Below are 12525 nucleotides of genomic sequence, written 5' to 3'. Positions count from 1 at the left end.
AAAACAAAAACAGCTGCAGTCAATTCCATTCCAACTCATAGTGACCCTCTAGAACACAGTAGAACTGCCCTATAGGGTTTCCAAGGAGGGGCTGGTGGATTTCTACTGCCAACCTTTTGATTAGCAACTGAGCCCTTGCACCACCAGGCCTCCAAACATAATAATATGATTCTATTTTGTTTCAGAAACTCTTTGTTAATTTATATTCTCTTTAAAAAAAAAATAGACCTGAAAACACTTATGTATATTTTCATAATCCATGTACACCTTAGGTTTGAACTAATTTCACTCTCTTTTGATAGTCAAATGAAATTTTAGCTCAATCTCCATTCCTCAAGGAGAGGCTGACCCAGCATCCTTCCCAAATCCTTAGGAAATTCTTGAGGAAATTTATGGGTTCTAGAGACAGAGCGTGGAGTGGATCTGGGATCTTACACTCATCAAATATGTTTAAGTTTTGGAATCGCTCACCATTCAATGCCATCTTTTTTCATCTCAAGTTGTCCCACATTGCTAATTTTTTAATAAAAGTCTATGTGGCAGACTTCAATTGAAGATATGGGAATATGGTGGTGGCAGGAAATGCAGGTCACATAATAGCTAAGTTGACAATGTAAAAATGACTATTACACATCTCCATTATTAAAAGGATGTTGGCCACTTCACTGTCTGACATTTCTAATTGGCCAGATTCCACAGCAATACACAAAAGTCTTTGAGTACAGTGCTCACTACCACCTTCCCTTTTTGTATGTTTTTCCCCCCTTCTCTGGACATTCCTACGTAATTCCTATGTGCACATTCCTACTAAATTCTAATGTAGAGATTTTAACTCTCACTTTTGCAGGGTAGTTGACATTTAGTCTTATTCTGCTCTTCATCCTTTATCATTTTGCTCTGTTTCCTGGGGATTTGACATATGTGGACTTCTTGCAAGGACTCTTTTGCTCTTTGATATCCAGCTGGCTTCAACCAATGGGAGATATCAGCAGGAGCTGAAAGACGGAAGGGAGAGAGATTAGGGTGTATATTTCCCTGACTTTCAGCCTGCTGTGTTGCATGAGTTTACTATGCCCCTTTACAAAGGAATACTGCTCCAGTAGGTGGCCATATCCACTCTCCTAGCCTTCTTGTAGGCCTTGACTTCCATGCTAAAAATATGTTTTTTGTTTTGCTTTGTTTTGTTTTTGTTTAACCAAAAGCATCCTCTCCTCAGACAATAAGGTGACTGGAGTTAGCATAACTTTTTTTTAAACCTTGATATAAATAGTTAATGATAAATCTTTGGTTTGTAGTATGATGATGAAGATGTTATTGAGGAAAGACAGAAAAAAGTTAGTGTTGATTATGGAGGGTTTTGTAGATTTTGTCTCTCTTTTATGAACTGACAATGGGATCGAAAAATTAATGTATCTAATCATACCAAGCGTGACACAACCCAATATTTGCTTGTTATATAAAACTAAAAGCTCTTAGAGAATCATTTTCTAAAATAAAACTTCCCTCAATGGCATACTTTTGTCAGGAGAGCACCTGGTACCTGAAAGACAGGACTTAAAAGAAAAAAAAAAAAAAGGAAAAAAAATGAAATAAAAAGAGGAAGCTAGAAATTAAGCGATATATTTCTGCTTTTGTATTAGGCTTAGGGCTGATTGTTGCCAACATATTATTAAGGAGTCCTGTAGATAGACCATGGGATATCTATAGCCTAGTGTATCAGTTTTCTGTTGCTGCTCAACATGTCACATATGTAGCAGACTAAAACAACTTAAAACTAGTAATGCTTTTGGGAATAGATATATTTTTGTGACTCTAAGACCTTGATATTTCATATTCCTTTCAACTTTTTTAAAATTTTTTTAAGACTATTGCATATGAACACATTAACCATATCACCTGTGTTTACTGATGTAACCCAAAATTTAAATAAACTATTATGATATAATTCCATGTGCTCTGATTTTAATTAAGAAACAAATAATAATAACATGCTTATGAGCAATGTTACACAATAAAGAGCAAAGCTGGATTGCTGAAAAAATTACAGCTACTTCCTTTCTATTACTATTGGAGAGTAGTCATGTGAACACAATTTAGATGGACTGGATACATGTAAACAAAGAAAACTGCAAGAATTCAGCAATTGAGTTTTTTATGACATAAAATTAAAAAATATGTCAGGGCTCATTTCCCTACTTCTAGTTTCTCAGCATGTTGTACTTAAATCCACTGGTGAATCTCTCCTGCAGGCTCAAAAGATAATCTCATTTCTGAGGTAATAATCATTATAATGGCTAAAAAGATAATATTCATCAATTGATTCCTCCTTACCATGTGCTTTGTAGTAGACAATCATTATCTCATTTAAACCTCACAATAACCCTTTTATGTTATTACTGTTTATTATCCCCATTTTATTGATGGGGACATAAGGCATAGAGAGATTACATAATACCCAAGTCACACAGAAAGTGACCTAAACTGGAAGTCTTAGTTTTCTAGTGCTGTTATATCAGAAGTACCACAAGTGGATGGCTATTTAATAAACAGAAATGTATTTTCTCACAATTTAAGGGGCTAGAAGTCCAAATTCAGGGCAATGGCTCTAGGGGAAGGCTTTCTCTCTCTGTCTCTTTACAGTTTCTGTTCCTTAGCGATCTTCATGTGGGATGACATCTATCTTCCCCTATCTGTAATAGCCTGCTTCTGTGCCTAATCTGCTCTTTTATATCTCAAAATTGGTTGGTTTAAAACATACCTTACACCGATATGGCTTCATTAATATGAAAAAGAAAATCTCTATTCCTAAATGGTATTATATCTACAGGTACAGGGGTTTGTATTCCAACACATATTTTGAGGGTCACAATTTAGTCCATAACATTGGGTTTTGGTGAATAGCAATAGGCCGTTTTCTCTTGGTTCCCACTTGGACCTTGAAGAATCTTCACTTAATCTTGAGAACTCAGGACACTTACAAAGCCCAAATCCTTCTACTGACTTCTCTGCCTTTATAGGCTACATTCTAATAACTAAGTGTAATATACAGATTAAGATCATAGGCTTTGCAGTCACACAGACTACTTTTCAAATTCTAGCCTTGTCATTTACTAATTTTGAAATCTTGAGCCAGTTATTTTTATTCTATTAGTTTTGTATTAACCTTTTATAAAATGAGAATACCTAACTCATGTTTTAAGGTATGAGTATATAAAATTCTGTATGTTAGGAGAGTAGAATACATCTGACACTAGAAAATTCTCAGTGGTTCTGACCAGTTTCTATAGTGAACAACCTCAATTCTCTTTTTATATCACAATGTTTCCTTAACGCACTGCTCCTATCCTCCTCCAAATGTGTTGGTGATCTTTCTTCTCTATCTTGTTCATGCAAGTTTCTCTCCCCAAGGATATTGCATACAGTAACTTACCTAGAATTGGAATCTCCTAAGAAAAAACACATTCCCCAGAGAGTTTTCAAGCTTTGGAATCTTACTCCCAAAAATTCAGTGGTTGACTGCATTCCTCACTGACATGACAGATGGGCTACAGCAGTTTTGCTGACCATTTCTTGAATTAGGATTAAATTATTGAAGCTCAAGAGGCTCAAGAGTTACATTTGGTTACACTTACCAACATCATTTTCTCTTTTCTTTCCAACTATGTATTCAGCGATGTCACAGTGGTAGCTTGAAATCAGTATGGAGAAGTTTTAACATCATAAAAGTAGGAAAACAGTACAAATCAGGTTTTTGTTTTTTTTTGTTTTTTTTCATATTGTTTGTTTTTAGACCTGCACTTCCAATTTAACACTAATTAAGACTAACATATCTTACATACTTTGCATTTGTTATTAGTTACTGTCTTGGTTATCTAGTGCTGCTATAACAGAAATATCACAAGTGGATGGCTTTAACAAAGAGAAATTTATCTTCTCATAGTTTAGGAGGCTACAAGTCCAAATTCAGGGTGTCAACTTCAGGGGAAGGCTTTCTGTCTCTGTTGGCTCTAGGGGAAGGTCCTTGCCATCAATCTTCCCCGGTTGAGGAGTTTCTCAGGTGCAGGGACCCTGGGTCCAAAGGACGTACTGTTCTCCTGGATCTTGTTTCTTGGTGGTATGAGGTCTCCATGTCTCTCTGCTTGCTTCTCTCTTTTATATCTCAGAAGAGATTGATTTAAGACAAAACCTAATCTCATAGATTGAGTCCTACCTCATTAACATAACCGTCTCTAATCCTGCCTTATCAACATCATAGAGGTATGATCCACAACACATAGGAAAATCACATCAGATGACAAAATGGTGGACAGTCACACAATACGGGGAATCATGGCCTAGCAAGTTAATACACATTTATGGGGAACACAATTAAATCCATAACATTTGCCATTGAGTCATGCACTAGTGTTACTCAAATTGTTGGACTAATGCCAGTCATTAAACTGTCTGTTACTATTTTACCTCAGATTAAGAACAGCTATTGAGCATAAGCATTTGGAAACTTTTAGAACATTTTGACATTGACGTTACATCCAAATACGTTATGTTTCTTACATTCAATTTATGTTTGGTTTTGCAAACACATCAGTCCATGACAGATTGTAAAAAAATGTACCCTTCAATGCACTGCTGTAGACATTGTGCTTAAATAGTCCCCCATTCCCTGACATCTTTATAACCAGATCACTTTGAACTACTTTTCTCTGTCATGAAAACTGGAACTTACCCAATCCCTTGCTTGATTCCCTTCTCGCTGTTTAATTACCAAGAACGACTGATGTTTGAGCCAACTCAAATTACTGCAATGAATTTTAGTAAGCTCACTTATTTCTATGTTCTGTGATTTCAAGTTTTCTGGGTATTCTTTTTTGTGAAACAAATCAAAAGGGAAGAGATTGGCATGGACAGAGGAAGAGAAAATGATGTTGGTAAGTGTGGCCAAAAGTAATTCTGCAGTGAAAGGCTTTGTGGATATTAGAGTTGGTTGGGCATTTTGGTACAAAATACCTTTATTTTTAAACCCAAGTTTATTTTGAAAGTCATAATTTACTTCAGAAACTTTGGCAATTATTTCAAGTACTTCAAATAACCTATCGAATATTATATGGTGTATATTTTCCCTAGTCTAATTTTATACCAAAATAAAAGACTCAGTGTTATTTTAAACATCAGAAACCAGAGATGGGGGGAAAATCATAGGCCAAAAATGTGGCAGACGTATCTCCTGTACATCCCATCTGATTATATTACCAACAATTTCAATGCCAAGCTAAATTAATGCACCAATCCACATGTTCTCTTACCATTGACTCCTGACTGCCTCCCTCTGGTAAAGGAAAAGGAAACTAATATTTATACAGTTTCTACTATCTGCCAGTTCTTTTACATTTAATATTGCATTTAATGTTCATGGTTATAAAATAAGATTATTATTAGTTTTAAGGTATAATCAAGATATCTAAAACCTAGAGAGATCACACAATTAATAAATGGCAACATTAAGGTTTAGACTTCACAGGCAGACCATACTTATTCACTCCATAATCATATTGCTCTTGTCAATCATCTTAGCCTTCTTAAGCAAAAACTTCCAGTTTCAAAAATTTACCTTCTTCCAGGGTTGGTAACAGGTGTATGAATGGTTTGGTTGCTTTCATATCTCATTTCTGTAGCCTTTAACCCTTTTGCAGAGCTCACACATAGCTAACCCACACAAAATTCCATGTCTCTGGGTTCTAATTAGTTTAGTAAAATATTAGATTCTCCAAAAGTAAATTATTGTAAAAGCAGATAAAGGAGGCAGCAAAAATTCATTCTGTTTGGAGATTACAGACTCTGTCTGGTACTTAAAGGGTAAAATATTTTTAATCCACAGCGTAGCACTTAACAAAAGATAAAGGAAGAAAAGAACAAAAGCACACACACACACACACACACACACACAAACTTATTTTGTATATACTATCATATGTTTCTAACTAGATTTCTAAGACAGAAACATCAATTTTATATCAACCAAAACCACCTGCTTTAAAAATAAAAGTGACATCTAAAAAGACCAAAATGGACAATGATGGAGAACAAGAAAATTCTACTTATCTTTTCAATTGAAAAAAATGCTTACCATGGCAGTACTTATCCTTTCTATTTTAATATTAGACTTTATATTTAGAGAACTGTTAGGTTTACAAAAAAATTGCACAGAAAGTACAGAGAGTTCCAATATACTCTCCCACCCAAGCCCAGTTTCCCCTATTAATATCTTGCTTTTATGTGGTACCTTTATTACAACTGATGAACCAACATTCATTAATATATTGATTGCTTCCAATTTTGGGCAATTATGAATAAAGCTGCTACTGATATTCATGTGCAGATTTTTGTGTGGATATAAGTTTTCAAGCCAATTGAGTAAATACCTCAGAGCGCAAATGCTGGATCATATGGTAAGTCTTTGTAAGAAACTGATAAACTGTTTTCCAATGTAGCGGTACCATTTTACATATTTCCATCAGCAACAAATGAGAGTTCCTGTTACTCCATAGCCTTGCCAACATTTGTTTTAGTCATTTTTGGGGGTGTTAGTTAGTTAATAGCAATGTTTTGAATCTTTTCTATTGCCTCATATGTATGTGAAAGTTGGATAAAAAAGAAGAAAGAAAAACTGATGCATTTGAACTGTGGTATTAATGGAGAGTATTGATTGTATGATGGACTGTTAAAGGAATGAACAAATTAGTCTTAAAAGAAACACAACCAGAATGTTTCTTAGAAGCTAGGATGGCAAGACACTGATTCACTTACTTTGGACACATCATTGGAAAAGATCAATCACTAAAAAAGGACATCATATTTGGTAAAATAGAGGACCAACAGAAACAAAGGATATTCTCAGTGAGATGGATTGACAAAGTAGCCTCAACAATGGGCTCAAACATAGCAAAGATCATGGAGATGACACAGGACCAGGCAACATCTTGTTCTACTATATATACGGTTGCCATGAGTCAGAGCTGACTCAACAGTAACTAACAACAACAAAATAGTGCAGGGCAATCTCATTGTTCTTTTAATTTGCAATTCTCTAATAACATGTTGAGCATCATTTCATATGTTTTTTTAACATCTGTGTATCTTCTTTGGTTAGGTGTCCAGAAATTTTTCTCAGTTTTTAATGAGGTTGTTTGATTTCTTATTGTTGAGTTTTAACAGTTCTCTTGTACGTTTTGGGTACAAGTCTTTTTTATAAGATATGTGTTTTGAAAATATTTTTCTCCCACTCTGTGGCTTGTCTTTTCACTCTCTCAACAGTGTTTTTTTTTGTTTTTTTTTCTTCCCAGAAGATTTAATTTTAATGAAGTCCAACTTATCTCTTTCTCTGTCTTTTTTTTTCTTTTATGGATCGTGATTTTGATTTAAAAATTCATCTCCAAACTCAAGGTCACCTAGATTTTTTCATATGTTATTCTCCAAAAGTTGTACAGTTTTTTTTTTTTTTAAATTTAGGTATATGATCCATTTTGAGATTTTTTTATTTTTTATTTTGAGAGGAGTAAGGTCAGTATTTAGATTTATGATTATCATTATTGCATGTGAATGTGCTGTTGTTCCAACGCCATTTGTTGAAAAGATTATCCTTATTCCATAGTATTGCCTTTACTTCTTTGTCAAAGGTCTGTTGAATGTATTTTTGTGAGTCTATTTCTGGACTGTATTTTGTTCCACTTACCTATTTATTCACTTATCTATATCATACAATCTTGATCATTGTAACTTTATAGTAAGTCTTAAAGTTTGATAATGTCTATCCTCTGACTTTATTCTTCAATATTATGTTGACTATTCAGGGTCTTTTGACTTTCCATATAAACTTTAGAATGATCTTGTAGACATCCACAAAGTAATTTGCTTGGATTTTGATTGGAATTGTGTTGAATCCATAGATCAAGGTGGGAATAATTGATCTCTTAAAAATATTGAGTCTTACTATCCATGAACAGGGACTATCTATTTATTTAAATCTTCTTTGATTTTTTCCATAAGAGTTTTATAGATTTCCTCATATAGAACTTGTATCATATTTTGTTAGATCTTTCTATAAGTATTTCATTTGGGGAGGGCTAATGTAAAATGATGTTGTGCTTTTAGTTTCAAATTTCAGTTGTTCCTTACTTGCATATATCAAAGCAAATGACTTTTGCATGTTAACCTTCTACCCTGCAAACTTGCAATAATTGCTTATTAGTTCCAGGGGTTTTGTGGTTGATTCTTTGGGATTTTCTACATAGAAAATATGTCATCTGCAAACAAAAACAGCTTTATTTCTTCCTTTCCAATATATATACTTTTATTTTATTTTCCTGTCTTACTGCATTAGCTGTAACTCTCAGTACAATGTTGAATAGGATTGGTGAGAGGAACACCCTTCTCTTGTTTCTGATCTAAGTGAGAAGCACCTATTTTCTCACCATTAAGAGTGTTATTAGCTATAGGGTTTTTTTTTTTAAAGATGTTCTTTATTAATTAGAGGAAATTTTTCACTGTTCCTAGTGTTCCAAGAATTTTTATCATGAATAGTTTTTGGATTTTATCAATTTTTTTCCCCATCTTTCAATATGATCAAGTTTTTATTTTATTATTATTTTTTTAGCCTGGTAATATGGATTTCATTAACTGATTTTCAAATGTTGAACCAACCTTATATACCTGGAATAAATCCCAATGGGCCATGGTATATAATTTTTTAATACATTTTTGGATATGATTTTATTGAGGATTGTTGCATCTATGAGAGCTATTAGTCTTCAGATTTGCTCTCTTGTATTTCTTTCGTCTGGTTTGGTATTAGGCTGGCCTCATAAAACGAAGTAGGACATGTTCCCTCTGATTCAATTTTCTGGAAAAGGTTGTAGAGAATTGGTATTATGTCCCCCTTCCCCCCCAGAAATGATTGCTATAATTCACAATGAAACCATCTGGGCCTGGTGATTTCTGTTTTGGAAGATTACTAATTATTGATTCAATTTCATTAATAGATATGAACCTATTGAGATTATCTATTTCTCTTTGTGCAAGTTTATGTAAATTGTATCTTTCAAGGATTTGGTTCATTTTATGTAAATTACAGATTTGGTAGGCACAGAATTGTTTATAATATTCCTTTATTGTCCTTTTAGTGTTCATAGGATCATATCATGGCTGTGCTTCCATTTTTCATATTAGTAATGTCTGTTCTCTCTCTTTATCATGTGCCCTATAACATATATTTATATTTATTTTTTATGCATTTGTCACTATAAAGCATGAACTACATCTAAAATTACTGACCAAAAATACTTTAACACTGGCCCTTATTCTTCCCCATGAAATTACCATTAACGAAGATCCCCTCTCCCCCAATGGCAGGTGTCCTTTCTTTTCCATCTGAAGGACTCCTTTTAGCATTTTTTTTGTAAGGCATGTCTAGTAGTAATGAACTCCCAAGGCTTAAGTTTGTCTGGAAATATCTTAATTTTATCCTCATCCTTAAAGGACTGCTTAGCTGGATATAGAATTCTTGGCTGACAGTTCTTTTCTTTCAGTACTTGAAATATGTCATTCTACTGCTTTTTTTTTTGGGGGGGGGCCTATATCCCAAATCCTTGGCTCACCTACACTGACCATGGTTACCCTTACTTCTGCTGCATTCCTATGGGACATACATACAATACATTCAAGGAGAATGTATTCTTATATATATATATATATATGTATATATATATGTATAATTGTGCATTAGGTGAAAGTTTAGAGCTCAAGTTAATTTCTCATACAAAAATTTATACACATATTGTTATGTGACATTAGTTGCAATCCCTATAATGTGACAGCACACCCCCCCTTTCCACTCAGGGTTTACAATGTCATTCAACCAGCTCCTGTTCCTTCCTGGCTTCTCTTCCTGCCTCTGGACAGGAAGATCTTGTGTATCTGCTTGATCTTGTGTATCTGCTTGAACTAAGAAGTATATTCTTCACGAGTATTATTTTATGTTTTATAGTCAAGTCTAATTTTTCTAATCTAATCTGCTTTCTAACCTCCAAGGTTTCTGAAAAGAAATCAGTACTTAATCTTGTTTGGAATCTTTTGTATATCAAAATTCACTTCTTTTTTACCCTTTCAGGATTCTCTCTTTATCTTTAGTTTTTGAGAGCTTGATTATAATGTGTCTCAGTGTGGATCTCTTTGGGTTTCTACTTCCTGGAGTTCCCTGATCTTCTTGGATTTGTATATTCATGTCCTTCATCAGATTAGAAAAGTTTTATGCCATTATTTCTTCAAATATTCCTTCTATCCCTTTCTCAACCCCTGAGACTTCCATGATGTATATGTTAGTTTATTTGATAGTGTCTCACATTTCTATTAGCCTATGCTCAGCATTCTTGAACCTTCTCTCTTGTTACACTTCATGTTCAATAATTTTGATTTCCTTATACTCTAGTTCACTGATTCTTCTGCTAGTTCAAATCTTCTGCTAAGTCCTTCCAATAAATTTTTTAAATTATTGTATCTTTCTGTTCCAGTATTTTTATTGGTTTCTCTTTATATTGTCTATCTCTATCTCTTTATTTATACTCTCAGTTTATTCATGCATCATTTTTCTGATTTCCTTTAGCTTTTTGCCTGTATTTTCCTTTAGTTCTTTGAGCTTCTTTAATATCGTTGTATTATTCCAATCTATTCATTGTATGGGTTTCCATAGAGACAAAATGTCTACTTTCATGTTGTTCTTTTGAGTGGGCCGTCATTTTTAGTTTCTGTGTGTACCTTGTGATTTTTTTTTGTTTGTTTGTTTCTTTGTTTTGTTAAATCTGAGACATTGGAACATTATAACATGTTATCTTTCTCAATTTTCCTGTATACGTGTTGCTTTTGAAAGCATCGATTTCTGCAAGAAAGTCTTAGACAGTCACAGTCTTCAGTCCTTGCTCGTCACTTCAACCCCCACCTGTGAGGGCTCCAATTTAAGTGACACCAAGGTTTCAGTCTTTCAGACCACATCCAAACTTGTTAGAACAAAGACTCTAAAAAGTCCACCAGGAAGACCTGTCCTACTTTTTTTTGGAGGCTGAGATAGGGCCCTTCTTAGTACATTGTGAAGCTGTGGGTTTCTGTGGCTCCACTGCAGCCATCCATCTGCTACACTGGGAGGGGCAGGGATAGTGGAACAAGAGATTTTCTTACTGTTTGAAATTCATCCTTATTTTTAATCAGTTTTTGGCTAGTTGCTGTAATATTTTGCCTACTTTTTCTGGGTTTTTACAGGATTGACTACAGATTTCTAGTTGCTTCTCTTGGTGTTTATGTGGGAAGTGCTGGCATCCTAGACATGCTCACACTGCCGTCTTTCCAGTATCCTCCTCTACCTCACTTTTGAAGGATAAATTCCCTGAATGCAGAATTCTAGGATGGTTGTTTTTATCTTTCAACACTTTAAATATTCCACTCCACTCTCTTCTTGCTTAGATGTTTTCTTTAAGAGAAACTCAATATAATTCTTATCTTTCTTCCTTTCTGGGTAATATTTTTTCCCTCACCTCTAGCTTCTTTCAAGATTTCTTTTTTGTATTTAGGTTTATACAGTTAAAATATGATATGCCTAGGTATGGATTTATTGGTATTTATCTCCCTTGGTTTTTTCTGAGCTTCCTGTGTCTGAGTTTTGGTGTCTGTCATTAATTTTGGAAACATTTCAGCCATTATTACTTCAAATATGTCTTCTATTACTTTCTATCTTTCTTCTTCTGCTGCTATTTCCATTACACATATGTTACATCTTTCTTTTGAAATTGTCCCACAGTTCTAAGATAGTCTCTTCTATTTTTTTTATCTTCTTTCTCTTTGTTTTCAGTTTTGAATTTTTTTCTGACATATATTAAAGCTCACTGATTATTTACTCAGCAATATCCAGTCTACTGATAAGCCCATCAAAGAGATTCTTCATTTCTGTTACAGTGTTATTTCCAGCATTTCTTTTTCTTTTCTTTTTTTTTACTTTAATTTTTTAATCGTATTTTAGATGAAGGTTTACAGAAAAAAAAAAAACAGTTTCTCATTAAACAGTCAGTACACATATTGTTTTATGACATTGTTTAACAATCCCATGATGTGTCAACACTTTTCCCTTCTCGACCTTGGAGGACTTTTTTTTTTTTTTTGGTGAAAACATACATAGCCAAAGTTACACCATTTCAAAAGTTTTTACATGTACAATTCAGTGACACTGATTACATTCTTCCAGTTGTGTGCTATTCTCACTATCCTTTTCCAAATTATTCCATCACCATTATCTTCAACTCACTGCCCCCAGGCTTCCCATCAAACTTTTTGAGTTGCTGTTGTCAATTTGATCTCACATAGATAATTCTTTTTTTTTTTTTTTTGTACCTTAGATGAAGGTTTACAGAACAAATAGTTTCTCATTAAACAGTCAGTACACATATTGCCCTATGACAATGGTTAACAAACCCATGACAGGTCAACACT

Source organism: Trichechus manatus, unplaced genomic scaffold, assembly GCF_000243295.1.
Source record: "Trichechus manatus latirostris isolate Lorelei unplaced genomic scaffold, TriManLat1.0 scaffold00002, whole genome shotgun sequence".
NCBI classification, from domain to species: Eukaryota; Metazoa; Chordata; class Mammalia; order Sirenia; family Trichechidae; genus Trichechus; species Trichechus manatus.
Note: the sequence above shows the minus strand (reverse complement) of the source record.